The sequence below is a fragment of the Ochotona curzoniae genome, unplaced genomic scaffold (genome assembly GCF_017591425.1).
Source record: "Ochotona curzoniae isolate NIBS_2020 unplaced genomic scaffold, NIBS_Ocur_1.0 contig_1302, whole genome shotgun sequence".
In the NCBI taxonomy this organism is placed as follows: domain Eukaryota; kingdom Metazoa; phylum Chordata; class Mammalia; order Lagomorpha; family Ochotonidae; genus Ochotona; species Ochotona curzoniae.
Window position 1 is genome coordinate 9,236,471 of NW_024465035.1, and position 17,209 is coordinate 9,253,679.

General features: G+C 37.8%; 1 long non-coding RNA gene across 1 annotated transcript; it reads right to left on the reverse strand.

The window, feature by feature from the left end:
• Positions 1-598: 598 nt before the first annotated feature.
• Positions 599-13,736, reverse strand: LOC121146034. Its single transcript, XR_005882144.1, has 3 exons — positions 13,555-13,736; positions 7,810-7,917; positions 599-1,015 (listed from the first exon to the last, which is right to left on the reverse strand). It is a non-coding gene; the product is annotated as an uncharacterized LOC121146034 (long non-coding RNA).
• Between the last annotated feature and the right edge of the window lie 3,473 nt (positions 13,737-17,209).

Sequence of the window (17,209 nt, forward strand, 5' to 3'; positions counted from 1 at the left end):
AACAAATTATTTGAAAGGCATAAGGATAGGCAGACACAAATTTTTAAACTCCTATTTGATGTAATGAACAAGAAAATGTTTGGAAACACTCTACAAAAGTCGGAGCAACGTTAGTATCCACATTGCAGAACAGATGTGAGAATAGAAAGTTTGCCAGAAAATCAACTGTTATCAAAAATCTCTGATTTTATACTTTTCTAACTACAACGCCCGGTAATTAAAAGTACTAAAGTCCAAAACAATTGTGAGGATCAGAGCACTCTCAAGCAAAGTGCTAGGATGAACAAAGGTAGAGCAAATATGCTTGTCGGAGCTGTAGCTAAGAGTTGAAAATACTGTGGCTGATTTTAAATTAATGATTACGTATTTGTGTAGAATCAAATGAAGAGTGAAAACTTTGGGCAAAGTAGTTACACAAGGTAGAATTCTATTCAAATTAACCTTGACAGAACTAACAGTGGGAGAAATTGAAACTTGCTCCTATACAAACCCCACTTTTCCTTTGTGGTTGCTTTTTTTTCACTCTGGAAAATAACCCTGGTTCCAAAATGTGGTCCGTAGACCGGCTCTGTTTTCATCACTGAAAACTTACCAGAAACGCAGAGTCAGGCTCCATCCCTGATCCACAGAAACAGGAATTCTGAGTGTGGGTCCAGGCTGTCTTTGTTTTTAAATGGAGTCTAGGTCATTCTGATGCATGTTCAGGTTTTAGAATTGTTGCTGTTGTGCTTCTGCAGCCGTTTTCTCTTGAAGCAAATATCCTTCTAGAATATCCTGAAGCAACCTGCTTCTTGCAAATTCTCCAGGGTGTGGCTGCTGGCTACTAACATTTTCTCCAGACAGTCTCTTGCCAGGTGACTGAGCAGCTAAGTTTGGTAAGCACACCAGCACACCAATGGATCAGATTTTCTTTAGTCTTTCAGAGTAAATCTTTAATACAAAATTTCTTCCTTTTTTTTTTTTTTTCCGGCGGGGTTAGGGTAGGATATCATAGCACCAAGTGTTTGATTTACATCTAGGGCAAAAAAAAAAAAAAAACACCTTGGAAAGAACTTGACAGAACAACAAAAGAGACTACTTATTATGCATCTCAATGAGAAAAAAATAATCAACCTGGAAAGCACTTTCCTTTCATAAGTGAAAATCTGAAATGCTTAATAAAACAGAGAATAAAAAACTGGCTCAAAAACCTAGAGCCCAGATATTGAAGAGGGGGCTGTGGGCTGATAAAAAGCGGTTTTGAGTATATAGTATGTAGGAAAGATCAATGCAATGGCCAACTACAGCACAAATCTGTGACTCTCCTGGGATGCTGAATCTTGTTTGATCAACGGATGGGACATCCAAAGGAGGAGAAGGAACTGACAAAGCAGCAACCTCGGCATTGAGTGTATCTGGGCCTGGGCCGGGGGAGTTTTGAAATCCACAATTTTTATGCCGCAGTAAAAATACAAACAAGAGAATATGGGTAGAACATTAACATGCATTAGCGAAGACTTAACATTTTTCCCCCCTCTTAGCTTTCTAATTGAAAGTTAAGTTTATTGGGATTGAGAAATAATTTACATTTTCTTTATCCTTCCTGGAAATATGAAATTGCCAATGTTAAATTTTTAGAGAAACAAAACTTACAATTGCATGTTGTTGAAGTTAGATCATAGGTTTTAACTGATCACTGTGTAAAAATGGGATAGATTAATCAAAGTCTTCAATTTCCAGTTCTTTCAGATTCCTCTATCCCCTAAGGCTCTCTGCTGGCCAAGAACCACTTTCAGGATATCCACAGTTACGGTTCTTACAAGTTTAATTGTCTATTTACTAGCATATAGCCAAATTTGTTTTATTATTATAGTAATGCATTTCAGTTAAACTAACATAAACAAATATGAGTGTGAGAAGGACGTAGTATACCTCTGAAAGCTCAGTGTAATACTTATCATAATTCCAGTGTATGTGGTGCTTAAACGCCAGGCAACAAAATCCTTGCTCTTGAATCAGGAACAGGTGAGATGGGATGTAAATGACTAGAAAATATCACAATAATCTAGAGGGACTGCCCACATGGGAGATCTTAAATGCCTTTAATGTCTCATTGCAGAGTACAGAAACCCAAACCAGGCATTGTGTTGCTTTAATTAAGATGTTTTCAGCTGGAAGTAAAAGCAATTTTCCCTGAAATGGCTTAATTATCTTTTAGTCCTGTTAGCCAGAAGTCCTGAAGTAGGAAAGCTCCAGGGCTGTGCAATCCAACAGCTTAATCACATTATCTCATGTCATTCCCACCTACCTTCCCAAGCATTTGGAGTTGATTAGCAGCCATCCTTTACGGACTCAGAATAGCTGAGGCACTGAAGGAAGCTCAGCCTCATAAGCCAACAGCCCAAATCAGATTCAGGACCCCTGTGCAGTCCCTGTCCATCTGTGGGCATTGCTTTAAAAAGCTTTTAAAGACGTTCTGGTTTTCTTGATGTCTCACTGGTCAGAAACAGGTCATACACATTACATTATACAGTGGCAAGGTAGAGAATCATCCATTCACACAGGGCAAGGAAAGAGCCCAGGAAAGGGGAAAAGCTTTTGGCAGCTTGAAAAGGAATAGCTGATGGAAAGGCATTCAGTGCAGTGTGCCTCAGGTAGGACGAGTTCCATGGGGTAAATGATGACCTCATATTCACTAATAGAAGTACCTTTGCCCTGCATTTAAAAATTGGTGAATGAATTTATATTCATATGTATTAGGTTAAAATATAGAGGTTCAGTCATATATTCCTTGTCTTGACTGATTTTTATTAACCTAGTAATAATATTTTACCTGAATTAGAGTACACAATAAGGGTCTCACACAGAGTGTATTGTCAACAGACACTAGTAACATTGACAATTAGAATTAGAACAGCTGTAGTCAAAAGATCCTGTAAAACGCCAAAAAAAAAAAAAGTGTAGTTTGCCTCAAATATTAAGGAATTTTCATTGTTGGAAGAATTGTTCTGTTAATGAGTTTCAAAGCTAGATGTTGATGGAAGAAAATGCCAAAAGTTAACCAAACCATCTACTTCCCCTTTTGAGAACAAGAGAAAAACACTTTTCATAGGAGTCTAGCATTTTTCCCTCTCAAGATTTATTGGTTCTTATTGGAAAGGCAGATCAGATTTACAGGGAAGGAGACACTGAAAGATCTTCCATCTGCTGGTACTCTCTCCAAATGGCTGCCTCTTCCAGAGCTCTCACATGAACACAGGGGCCAAGGCTTTGGCCATCCTCTATTACTTTTCCAGGCCAAAAGTAGAGAGATGGAAGGGAAATGGAGCAGCCAGGACATGAACCAATGTCCATATGAGATCCTAGTGCTTCTAAGCCGAGGATGTAACTATTGAGCTATCATGTCTGACCTGCCTAGTATTTCAAAGATATTTTCTGTTTAGTTCTACCCAAGGAAATGTTGGCTAAAAATGTTTGCCCAAAATCATGGCCCCAAGTGTCTCCTGAAATTTTCAGGCAAACACCTTCTCATTTCCTCCAATTCCTTTTGTCATTCATAGATTTGAGTTAGAAGAATAATAGAAGGCTCTAAGATTCAAAAATTTCAAAGGATCTGCATGCATCAAATATCCTATTGGAAAGCAGCTTTCCCATTGTTAAACTCATTAGATTGTATGGTAATTACAGTAGTTAGCACTTAAGCATAAAATAAAATAGCAGTACTTGTAGCCATAATTGTGAAAGAAAGGGTACAATTTGTTTTGGCACCTATCACTCTACTTGGTTTGTCTAAAAATTTCTCAATTTTTAGTGTTTTTCTTTGTGCCCTTCCCTCCAAACATTTAGAAACATTTATGTTGCTATGCTGCGAAAGGAATCCATTTGATAGTTACAGCTATGCTAAGTTGTAAAGAACATAATTTAGTTGTACTCTCTCGTGTTCATTTGCATGTTAAAAAGAGCTGCAGAAAGGCCACAATGCTTAAACCTAGAGTGTGAATTTCCAATGCTCCTGTTTCAATCCTCTTACCCAAAAAGAAAAATCTACTACTATGCAATTTATCACATATAGAGAATAGGATATATGACTTAGAACCTTTACCCTAAACAGAAATTAAGTTACCAAAAATGTTTTAAATATTTGTTCTAAATCTCGTTTTGTTTTTCCTGCACGGTTCTCTAGCCACACTTATAGTCTATTAGCTAAAATTCTTAAAACTGGAAAAGTGCTTTCTGTATTTATTGTTATATCTCATGAATTTTAAAATGCTGAAAATAGGGAAAGATGATGGAGATGATTACATAAATTGAATTATGAACGTAAACAGTAAGTACTGTGTAATGAGCTCAGAATCGCTTTATGTATGTTCACAAACATTTTCACCAATGTTGGCGTTCACTGTTCTAGCCTGGAAGCAGTTCCAGCATCAGAGTTCTAAGTGTTGCACTTCTCATGTGGTATCATGTGAGTATAATAAATTCCTGTATTAGGATTAGTTCTTTCCCTTTTAAATAGATGAAAAGTATTGCCCTATGGTGTGGTAAAAATGGATACTCTACATTTCGGATATGTTAGAGCAGAACAAATGTCACCTCCCCCAAAACTCAATAACCTAATCCTCAGTGTGAGAAGGTAAGATGAGCCATGGAGAAGGTGGAAGGTTTGAATTTAAAATCAGTTAACTCAGTCTCTTCCGTTTTCAAATAATGCTTTTTCAGTAAATACTTAAACATTTCCTTTAAATTGGCTTGCCTTCTTGAGTTAATCTCCCTGGTCCTTATTCCTTCTCCAATGGTATTCATTTTCAGGGATGGTTTTGATATTGTTCATGGTCCCTATCATCCTGAAACTCACAAGCAATACTCCCTTAGTCTGCCTGGAAGTAGTGTTTGGGATTTTAGTCTCCACTTGTCACTAAGCTAGATACCTTTGTACAAACTTACACAAAGGCACACCAAAATCCTGAATCTATCCCTGGCTGAAAAGTTGCATTTCAAGTGAGGTTCTTAGACCAGCATTGTGGCGCAAAGTGTTAAGCCACTTCTGAGCCTGGCAAGCCCCATCAGAGTACAGGTGATAACGTAGGTTATTCCGATCTAGATTCCTGCTACACCTGGGAAAGCAGATGATCCAACAACTTGGGTACCCGCCATCCAAGAGGGAATTCAAGATGGAATTCCTGACTCCCGAATTCTGCCTGTTCTTGCAGCCATTAGAAGGGTGAACCAGTAAATGGAAAATTTCTGTCTGTCTCTGTCACTCTGCCTTACAAATAAACATCTTTTTAAAGATTCTTCAAAATGCATTTCAACCAGCTGGTTGTTTTTCAGTTGGAGGCAAACTTATGACCATAAAATAGTAATAAAATGATGCAGCTAATTCTATTTTCAGATTATTTTTGAGGAGGAAATTCAAGTAACAATAGCTAATGACAAGTGTTCATCTGATGAATTGTTCTTTGAATTAGGAATTCAAATTTCTAGATTTGTCTTTGTTGTTTTGTAAATGTGGCTTTCAAGTCATTAATTAGATCTCATTTTTCCCCCTTATTAAATGGAGAAGGCTACATGCTCCCATCCATTACACATTATCTTGAGCATTCAATAAGTTAATAGGGTAAAAAAATCATTTGAAATGGACATGTTTCAGACTGTAGAGTGGGACCAGCGTCGTGGCAGAGCAAGTTAAGCCATCACCTGTGACATGTAAGCATTAGTTCAAGTCACAGCTACTCCACTTCCAATTCAAGTGCATTTTTAAAGATTTATTTATTCTTATTGCAAAGTCAGATATATAGAGAGGAAGAGAGACAGAGAAGATGATCTTGCATCCGTTGATTCACTCCCCAAGTGACCGCAATGGACGGTGCTGCACCGATCCAAAGCTGGGAACCAGAAACTTCTTCCAGGTCTCCCACGCGGGTGCAGGGTCCCAAGGCTTTGGGCCATGCTCCACTGCTTTCCCAGGCCACAAGCAGGAAGCTGAATGGGAAACGGGGCTGCTGAGATTAGAACCGGCACCCATATGGGATCCCAGCACATTCAAGACAAGAACTTTAGCCACTAGGCTAGCGAACCAGACCCTCAGCTACCTTTTAATGCAGCTAGAGAAGCAATGGAGATGGCTCAGTGCTTGAGCCCCTGCCACCATATTACAGACCCGGAAGATTGCCAGGCTGCTGGCTCTAGTCTGTCTCAACCTGGGCTACTACAGTCATTTGGGAGAAGTGAATCAGCAGATGGATGATCTCTTTCTCCCTCTAACTGTAACTCTGCTATTCAAATAAATAATTGTTTCAGAATCCCTGCCATGATTGTGATGCATAGTGAGGTCTGAAAAGTCATGGATTTAGATGATGTGGCCAGTTATGCTAAGTGACGCAAACCTGGAGATAACTGACCACAAGGGCTAGTTCAGTGGCTGAACGTGGTCACTAAGTTCCAGGCTTTGTATTATTCCATCCTAGTGGTCTTAAGCCACTGCCAATTCTGCCTTCAAATTTAGCCCAAGTGTTGTAATTTCAAGACAAAAGGAGTCAAAATGCAAGCAGATCAAAGCAACTTGGGACTATCATGGTTATTAGGAAAATGTACACATTCCTAGAAACTCCAGCCTCAGTTGCACACATCTGGTTGGCAAGAACTTAGTCTTATGCCTTTTGAGTACACGAACACTTCTGGTTTTATTTTGAGGCAGGTAAAGGAAGGGAGGGTTGAGGATGGATATGTGGTTAGCCAACCAACAGTGTTCTGATGTCAACAAAAAATGATAGCAAAAACCTAGCAATTTGGAAGACTTATCCTGGAAGTGAGAAAGCATCTGGGAAATGAGATGCTGCATTTCAAAGGCTGCCATGGGGAACACAGTTCAGATGTTATATAAGCTCCGTGAGGCGGCAAGTGCGGAAACAACTCAGAAATCACAGATGTTGTTACAACAGGAAAGAATACAATAAACTTGTCCAAACATAAATAGGATCCTTATGGAATAGTAAGCGCCCTGTCACTAACACCATTTCTCAAAAACATGGTGGAGATCATTAATACCACAGGATTGAATTCACTGAAAGTAGTGCGTGAGACCGATAACAGCTGCTAACGCTTTGTGCAGGTTTCTCTGCCCTGATTTTAGATTAATATGCATTTCCACATTCTGCTACAGCAACACGAGAATTACTACCATTATTATCATTTGCAGAAATTAAGAAGTAAAGAGGCAATATGCCTAGCCCAAAATCTGAGCCAGGTTGAGAGCTCCAGATATTATGTCTTAAGAAGTCATATTCTTTATTCTTTCAACCATCTCCTGGACCAAAAACAATGCCATGATTTTGAAAACTTAAATAAGCTGCAAATTCCAAATTTACATTTAAGTGTAATAGTATAGCTTACTTCTGCTCTACTCTTTTATTTTCTCTTGGTGTACAAAGTGAGACGTATTTAGGAAAGGGAGCTACTTCCATAACGATAGGAGGGCTCTCTAACAAAGGAAAGACCCAAGAAAATGGTGGAATTATCTCAGAGAGCGAACAAAGGAGTCAAAGAGTGGAAAGGCAAACTCATTCACAATAGGCAGTAATTCTATCTAGTTCCTTGTTACTGTAATCATAAAGCACATCTTGTACTGTTTGTGGGCATTGCTGAAATCCTCAAGTTTTAGTTTCCAAAACGTCTACTTAGAACATCACGCCTTTCAGAAACCAATTCACATAAGTGGGGTTACCTCACAGCAGCACATGCCCTGGTGGCTTAATTTGATTACTTCTTGGCATCGCCTTATGAGACTGACAGTCTTCCATCATTCCCGAGTGCTTAAGTAAAAGCTCCTACCTGTCATGAACACTGTCTGTGTCATCTTCATTTGCAGTTCTGAGGCCACTTCAGAGAGTCGTTTTGGCAACTTGTCTATTGCTGTCCCATTTTAAATGTTCAGAATGGCTGATGCATAGGAAATATGAGTGAATAAATTAATTTATATGCCTTAAAAACAATTAACTTTTGATTATGATTTCAGTCATATAAATCTTCTAAATACTTTTCCTGTGGGTATCCTCTGAGCTAGAAATGACAGGCTACTCTGTTCTAATATTTGATTTAAAAAAATTATTTTCCTATAATAGAACTAATTATGTTTAGCAACAGAGAATATTTCCACACCATGAATTACTATGTTTGCTTCATTTAAACAACACAGATAACTTCATGATACAACTTGAAAATTTACTTTAGTCTGGAAGCTAGACCCAGTTTTCCAGAACTATAACCACAAACAAAGTCCATGCCAGAAATGAAGTGAACTTAGTTCTATTTTTACAAAACACCAAAAATAGAAATAAAAATCATAAAGAACAGATTTCCCATGTTTGACTCTTAGGGTGTGCAAGAATGAAGAGTAAAAGCTCCAAAATCAAGAAACAATGACATAGGTCTTTGTTATAATTGCTGTTTATTGTAGTGAACTACACATAATAAAATATGCTTCATTCTAACAATTCAGCATTTTATCCGTTGCTCTGTTGAGTAGCCTTCACCACTGTCTGTGCTCAACTATTTTCCCCTATTTTAACCATATATTTCCCCATTACATAGGGATATTTCTGAAAATAAATAAACTAAAGATTAAAAGATACTTTTATAAGAAGTTTATACTGTTGACTTACAAAAAGAATTGCAGGTATCAAAGTCACACACCTAAAATAGGTACATTAAAAATGATCAGCAAGGCTGTTAGAAAGGAAAGCCAATGTGAAGTTAGTAAAACAGAGCTGTTGGATCATTCTGATTTATGGAATCAGAAGCATCCAGTGAGTTGAACTTGAGGGTAAGTTATGAAAGATTTCAGCACAACGCATTAAACACATGAACTTTTTAGCTGATAATGTGATATAGCAGTTAACATTTAAATGCCAAGCAAATCCAAGAACTCTAGATTCTTAAGCAGGGATGGTTGTTCTCTGTTTTCATTGTAAAATACCAAGAAGATAGATCAAATCCTTCAAGGACAGAGTACTAATTCAACATTCAAGTTTATAGCTGAGAAATTATAGCAGACCCCATCAGTTTAATGTGCAATGATCAAAGATGTGATGTTTCACGTAGAAAAACGAAACAAACTGCCATCTGATAGGCAACACAGATGGTTTGTGACTAGAACTTCAAGTATTTACATGCACTAAAGTGGAAAGGTTTACAAATGACGAATCATCTCCATATGTAAATCATCAACCTTAGGATTTTAAGCCTGGAAAGGACTTTCTAACCCAATCTTTTCTTTCAGTAACTATGATAACTGGTGGGCTGGCCCTGTGGCATAGTAGGCTATTCCTCTAACTGTGGCACCAGTATCCCATATGGTCACTTGTTTGAGTCCTGGCTGCATCAGTTCCAATCCAGTTCCCTAGTTATGGCCTAGGAAAACAAACAACGGTTCTGTTTTGCGCCCCTGCACCCAGATAAGAGAGCTAGAGAAAGCTCCTGGCTTTTGGCTTAGGATCAGCTCAGTTCCGGCTGTTGCAGGCTTCTTGGGAGTGAATCAGTGGATGGAAGATTTATTTCTGTCTCTCCTTTTCTCTGTGTAGTTCTGTTTTGCAAATAAATCTTTAAAACTTCCCATAGGTGTTAAGTGAAATTGTTATATTACACATATAAATTTACATACAAATATATTTATGTATAATATATGTAGACATTACTATAGTAATATATCCTTACGGAACATATATTCTTAATACAAGATTTTATGTTTTAGGATATATTCTTGAAGATTAGTTATTTTTGTTAAACTTTGTTTTCATGAATTTACCATGCTGTATATAATTGTTATTTGTTAGTTACAAAGTAGTTTTTGTGAGAATAGACTTCTAAATTACTTCTGATTGTCTCATTGCTTCACTGCTTTTATGTTTACTGTTACAAAACTTGGCCTCTATTTGATATTTAGCTTCACTTATATAAGAAAATGTGTTGGGTATGAGCCTATGCATATAGCTTCTTATGAGGTCAAACGGATTTAGTAACTTCAGCTTCCTAAATTTGCTCCTAGAATAGGTAAGCATTTCCATTTTTTCAGTATCTACCCTCTTCTTTGTCCAATCTAATTAAATTTCCCATCTGATTAAATATAAATTGCATTATCGTGTGATTTTAATTTATGTTTTCTTATTTACTTGAACTGAGTATCATTTTATAAGTTTATTAGCCATTCAGGTTTTCTCTTCTGTGAAATACAAGTTCATGCCTTTTGCCGTTTTTTTTTCCACTTGGTTGGTTCTCATTTTTGTATTGATTTGCAGCAATGCTTTTCTCAAAACTAATGCTTCATTGGTTATATGTGTTGAAAATATCTCCTCCCAGGTTATAACTTGCATTTTCACTTTCTTCCACTGACTTTTGATAAATGGAATGCTCAATTTTAATATAATCACACTGGTCATCTTTTGGTTTCTGGGTAGAGATTTTTCTGCATTGTTTATAGAATACTTCCCTACAATGAAGTCATAATAAGATTGATCTATTCCTCCAGCCCATAATTTAATTCTAGTTCTCATTATGTCTTGTCAAATGCAACTGTATTTGCCCTTTGTGACTCCAAGTTTGTCAGCTCTCAAATCAGTCATCCAAAATCAGTCGACTACCTGTCTAATCCATTGCGATCCTTCCATGAAACTCTCCAGACGTTATTGGATCTAGGCCTGCTGCCCCACTCACCTATTTTCCGTCCTCCTTTGTTTCATCCATATGGCAGCAGAGAGCCCTGACACTTACGGAGCATTTCCCAGTCTTCTTTGTCCTTTGAGAGACTAGGGCAGAGACAGGAGGCTCTTCCTGATGCTTGTTGGCTTAGAAGCATCTCTGCTCACCAGCTGCATTCCTGTCCCATCAGGCTAAGCACAAACAACCCAGTTCCCACCAGTGATGATTAGCCCTAGGGTTCAGTGACAACACTGCCATTCTTGCAATGCCAGCCCAAGAAATGGCAGCTTCCAGGTGTGACTGACCTCTGGGTTGCTTCACTTTCCTATGATTGTCTCTTGACTCCTTGAGTTTCTCCTCTATAAATACTTGAAGATTCTTTAGTTTCCTTGCTTTAGACCCTGACAGAGGAGACCTGCATAATCTTTCTCATCTTTTCATATTGTTCACAAGCCCTACATTACTCAGCCCAGCTCCGCTCTCCAAAAAGAACATCATCCACTTTTTCCCATCCTTAGGGTTTGTCAAGTCTAACATTTCACTTTATTATTCTTTGGCTTTGAAAGATGACACACCTATACACTATCACCTTTGTTTTTTCTTTTCTTCTTAGAGAAACTGTCCATGCTTCAATACTCAGCCCACTCCACTGTGAATTCATTTCTATACATTCAGATGCAATCCCAGTGTATCTTCTTTAAAAATACACATGGAGGAAGTGGTTACAGGACACACACTGATGTGTAGGCCAGGTCAGTCTTCAGATTCCAACTCAATAGGTAAGCTCTGAATAGCCTTGTGGAAGTTATATTTCTGTACTTCAACTCATTCTCCAGAAAAATCCTGAAAATGATAGTACCTCCCATATGGGATAGTTTTAACATTTAATGAGTATTAGTAGGAGTCAATAAATGACTGCTCATAGCTATAACGTCATTTTATATCTCACATTTTGACTTACATGCCTGTATAATGCTTAGAAAGAGGTGTGTGAGCTTCCTGGGAGTAGGGACTGCAGCCGTTCGTTGTTACCATTTTTAGGTAGCAGCTCCTAAACTTAACACCTTGCCCTGCTTGTGCCTAACAACTGTGTCTTAAATACTTGTTAAAAGGCATAAATCTGACAGAATGTTTGGGTACAGTAAGGTCAGAGGTGGGAAGTCAGGAAGTGCTGTCTTCAGCCTCCTGCTCCATTAGTCACCGCTTTTCAGAGGGTTTGCAATTCCATTCGCTCTCTCTTCCCTTAGCTCCAAAACAGCTCAGAACATCAAATAATGTCAGAACATCAAATGATATGCCCCATTTACCTCTCCAGGAGAGTGCATGAGCAGCAGGTTCATTCCACCTGCAAACTTTATTCTCTAGAAGATGCACAAAAACATCCTTCACAAAACATACACTTGTCTCAGAAATGAGCGGAAGTTTTCCCCTTAAAATGTTATCCGCAGGGAGTGAAAGATTCAGCCGGAACTCATGTCCCTGGTGCAAAGGGGAGAGCTAAATTGAACCTTGGGGTAGAAGCAAATGATGCATTTGGCAGAGGCTGAATGAGGAAGGTGACCTAGCAAGCAAAGCAGTGCAAAAGCAGCCCAGAGGACCAACCTCTGAAATCTGTCCCAGACTGTGCAGTACTACTGAAGTTTTACTAGAAGAAGAGTCACCAACAACTGATCATTTGTATTAATCAAGGAATTTAGAGAGAGAGGATGTGATTCCTGAAAACTTTGAATCAACAGTTACAGCCCAAAGAGATTGCCAAGGCAGGGGAAATAGTTTAGGCTTAATATGGAAAAAAAATTGCCATTAGGGATTACATAGGCAGGTTCCGTTAATTCTGGAAAAGAGTTCTGGAATTGCTGAAGCCTAACAGGAATAACTCCTTTCCTCCAACTCTCTGCCAAGACAAAGCATTAAGTCACCTTGTTCTAACAAGAGAATTCAGAGTTGTGTTGCCACAAACATCGAGATTAAATAAGAATAGAAAGTTTTCTTCTTTCACACTCTTTTGGTGCTACATATTTTGTATAATTAATGTTGACAAAATTTGTGCCAATTAAAAAGCAAAGGAAACTACCACACCAGCATCAGGATATATATACCAGTATTACTGACCAGCAAGTCTCCCAGCATCAGTAAACTTCTACGAAAAATTAATTTCATGCTTGTCTGCTCTGGTAACACCCCTTACTGAGTTGTTATAAAAAGAGAAAATTGAGATCGTCTATGGGAATACCAAAAAGAGTTGATGCAGCTAAAAAGAATTGTCATGTTTACATTTTTTATTGCTTTGCGGCCTTCACCCACCTACAGCCTTTCATTGCGTTGCCTTGTCTGTTGTTATCAGAGTTTTAAAGTATTGCCCTAATAGGTCCTCATGAAGAATACAGAGAGATGTTAGTCAGAAACAAGAAGACTGAAATAAGAAATGATTAAGCTATGGAATCAAAAGGTCAACAAAATCTCTTCTGTCGAAAAGTGTCCAACTATTGGGGAATCTGCATGATGCTTATTGTATACAGCCCTTAAGTTTATTCTAATATTTTTTCTGCTATAATTTGTTTCACCAGACTAAGTCTGGGAAACATTCATTTTGGTCAGGAAGCCGTATAACTTTTCAAACTCCATAGAAAAAGCTTCTGCACAGCAACTAAAAATGTTATGTTGTTTCTCTTAGGAAGCAATTTGCTTCAAGGTGAAATTTCAAAAAATTCTCCTTCCAAATGATTTCCCAATTTTTGTTATCACGCATTTGAAAACAGCTTGGGCATGACATAGCACACCTTCTGCTCTTCTAAATCAGACTAAGGAACAGATGGCTGCTGACCTTTATCTCCAATCGGGTTCTGCCTGCCTGCTTATCTTATTTGTAGAAATCCATCTTACCTTCAAATATATTTCATTTTGGAACAGTTGATTCAATAGCCAATCAGCCTAATTATTAAAATCTCATCATGCAAATGTATCTGCCCATTAATTCCTGTTTGAGCAATGAACATTTTAAAAATCATTTTAACAGTCACAATCCCAGATGGAAACATAATAACTGTACTTACAAACGCATAAATTCAACCTGAAATATCCTGGTAGAGTTTTCAGACAAATGGGCAAATCTTCCACATTATCAACATGGAAACGCCACTCTCCTATGATCCAGGTGACACAGAAAAACTTGTTGAAGAAGAAAATTATCTTCTATCTAACCCATGCAACTATTAACCAGAAAAGCACTGTATACATGAAAACTTCCTGTAAAATTAACTTTTTGGCAATTAAACACAAATTTTATGATGATAAAAATGATGTGTATATAGGCAGTATTTCCAGGATCTTGAAGCATAACGCTGCATATCCACAACAGTACACAGACTTAAGACAGAGTGAAGGCAGTAACAACCACATGCCATCCACAGGTGACCAGTTCTTTCACATGCTTCTTCACTTCATCGCTGCCTATCGAACAGTTGACTGCTTAGGTAGACGGCACTATGGAAAAGAAAGATGTTAAAACTTGTATCAGTAATCTAAAATTCTTAGAATTTTTCTTGGATCTAAACGTCTAAAAGCTACCTAAAATTGTACAGTGGAGTATAAAGAGTCCAGCACAATGTGATGCATTCATGGACAGCAGAAAATGAGGATGTATTATGAGAAGAGAATGGTTATTCCACAAATGTCTGAGTGTGTAACAAACCTGGCACTCAGCAAACTATCTACCATGTCGAAAGTGATGGCTGGTAAATGACTGACTGCTGAGAAAGGACTAACAGTTTTGCTCTTTCTAGTCAGGCATATTTTTGTAAAACAAATAGGTCAGGCTTAGTTCCTTGTCCCTTTGAAAACAAGTCTTAATATTTTTTTTTCCTAGATTTCTCTCAGTACTAGCATCCTTATCCTGAAAGATTTCCAGGTGCACAATCCTTTAGAAGTTAATACACTTAAGAAGCAGAACAATGTACTTGAGAATGTTTGTGAAGGACTATATTTTTGTAATAATATAAATAATATAAAGGAAATCAGTGGGGGAGAGGGGAATTCAGGAAAGGTGAGTCCCTGATCCTATGGAACTGTGTCACAAAAAAAAAAAAATAAACAAGATAAAATATACAGAAGCTAATGCCTTATTGTGCACTTGGATTGAACTCAACAATTTATCAATAAGTACAATGTACAGCCTATTGGAGATTTTCTTTTGACCCTAAAAGTAATTAGAGTAATATAGATCCACAATTCTACCTGAATCAGTTTTCATTAAAAATGACTTGGAAACATTCAGTTACTCTCTAAGTTTAAACTCTAGGCCTGATGCAATGGCATAGTAGCAAAAATCCTTGCCTTGCACATGTATGGGCGCTGGTTAGTGTCCTGGCTGCTCCACTTCCCATCCAGCTCTGTGCCTGTGGCCTGGGATAGCAGTGGAGGACAGCCCAAAGCCTTGGGACCCTGTAACCATGTGGGAGACCTGAAGAAGCTCCTGGTTCTTAGCTTCAGATCAGCTCAGCTCCGGCCACTGCGGCCACTTGGGGAGTGGTGCAGTGGATGGACGATTTTTATGTTTCTCGCACTCTGTAAAATCTGCCTTTCCAAAGTAAATAAATAAATCTTTAAAAAATTTAAAATTCCTCATCAGTTCTGGCTTATTGATAACTTTTTAAAGATTTATTTATTTTTATTTTTATTGGAAAGGCAGATATACAGAGAGGAGAGACAGAGAGGAAGATCTTCCGTCCAATGATTCACTCCCTAAAGTGAGCACAACGGCCGATGCTATGCGGATCCAAAGCCAGGAGCCTCTTCTGGGTCTCCCACGCGGGTGCAGGGTCCCAAAGCTTTGGGCCGTCCTCCACTGCCTTCCCGGGCCACAGGCAGGGAGCTGGAAGGAAAGCAGGGCTGCTGGGATTAGAACCAGTACCCATATGGGATCCCGGGCGTGCAAGGCAAGGACCTTAACCACTTGTGCCACCGTGCCGGGCCCCTGGCTTGTTGATAACTTAAAGCAAAAATAGACAATTCAAACTAAATTCCTAAATTATATTAACTTTTAAAATTCTACTGGAAAATTAACACTAATCATTTTTAACCAAAATGATACAATCAAAATAATATTTTCATGGGAATTTGTTTTAAAAAGTCTTACTAAAAGGGATGGGTCTTAAAATATTATGTAACACATTTGCTTCACATCACTTTTGCTCTGACATACCAAAAAGGTACTCATGCTACATCTTCAATACCTGTGTTAAAACACTGTGGATATAATTTATACCCATCCACTTAAAAGGTATATTTTATAATAGAGATTAATATTATTTGCTAAGAGCTAGGTGTGTTAAAGACATTATCAAGGATGCATAAAAATAGTAAACAAAAATTAGTATTGCAAAATTGAGGAATTTCACAAAATGGAATACAATTCAGCCATAAAAGAATGAAGTTGTGTTTTTGCCACAAAAAAGAATGTAAATGGAAATCATTATGTGCTCTGAAATAAGCTAGTCCCACAATTATACATTTTCTATAATATGTGGTAGATAATATATCAAAAATATGGGGGAATAAAAGATAAATCTTGTGACTTGTTTTGAGCCCTTGTTTATACACCTGGGGAACTTGCAGTTTTTCTTTTGTTGAATATTTTGGTTAGTGATGCCTTAATCCCATAATAGAAAATGTTTATGCAAAACTGAAGGAAATAAGTGAGATGAACGGAGTGAGGAAATTATGGTTACTTCCTAAGAATTGAGTACAATAAGCATAGCATGTCTAGTGTTACAAAGACCTGTTTTTGTGAAACCCATGTTTTTTTCCAAATATATAATATGTTCCCTGAATATTTTTAGGTTTTATCTCAATCAGGTCTTTCGTAGTTCTCACGCCTTCATTTTTTAACCTCTATCCCTTGTCAAACACAACTGACTTAAGTGTTTTGTATTCAAAAACTACAACTTGGAGTGATCATATTTGGTGACCTATTACATTTTAACCATACTCTTCCACATTTCCAACAGCCTGATTTTGTTTATGAATTTAGCCTCCAAACACTACAGAGATATCTGCCCTGTTTCTTCTAGAAGCAAAGATATTTCTTAGAGTATCAAAGTTGATCTGAGCAAGGACAGTCCCTGGAGGCTCTTGTTGGTCCAGAGATAAAAGCAGGATAGAAGCTGCCCATAGCTAAGAGATTCTTGTCTTTGTAATTACTTCCTGAAGTCTCACTTTGGTCACTTATAATTGTGACATAACCAACCTTGTGGGGAAGCCGACACTGTAGAAAGAAATAACATGGAAAGGACAGGTCTGTGCAATAAGGTCACTCCTGATTACCTTAAGAGTGTATGTGGGAAAGTACCTTCATTTCAAATAAAGAGGTACCATAAAAGGCTGTGGGATTTTACAAGATTATTGTAACTCTGGAAGTTTCATAAAACTGAATATAGCATTCATTCCATGAGAATTGTTTAATAATACACTTTCATATATAATCATTATAGATTTATAGATGCCTCTCGTTTATAATACCTATTATTTCCCCTTGTTGACT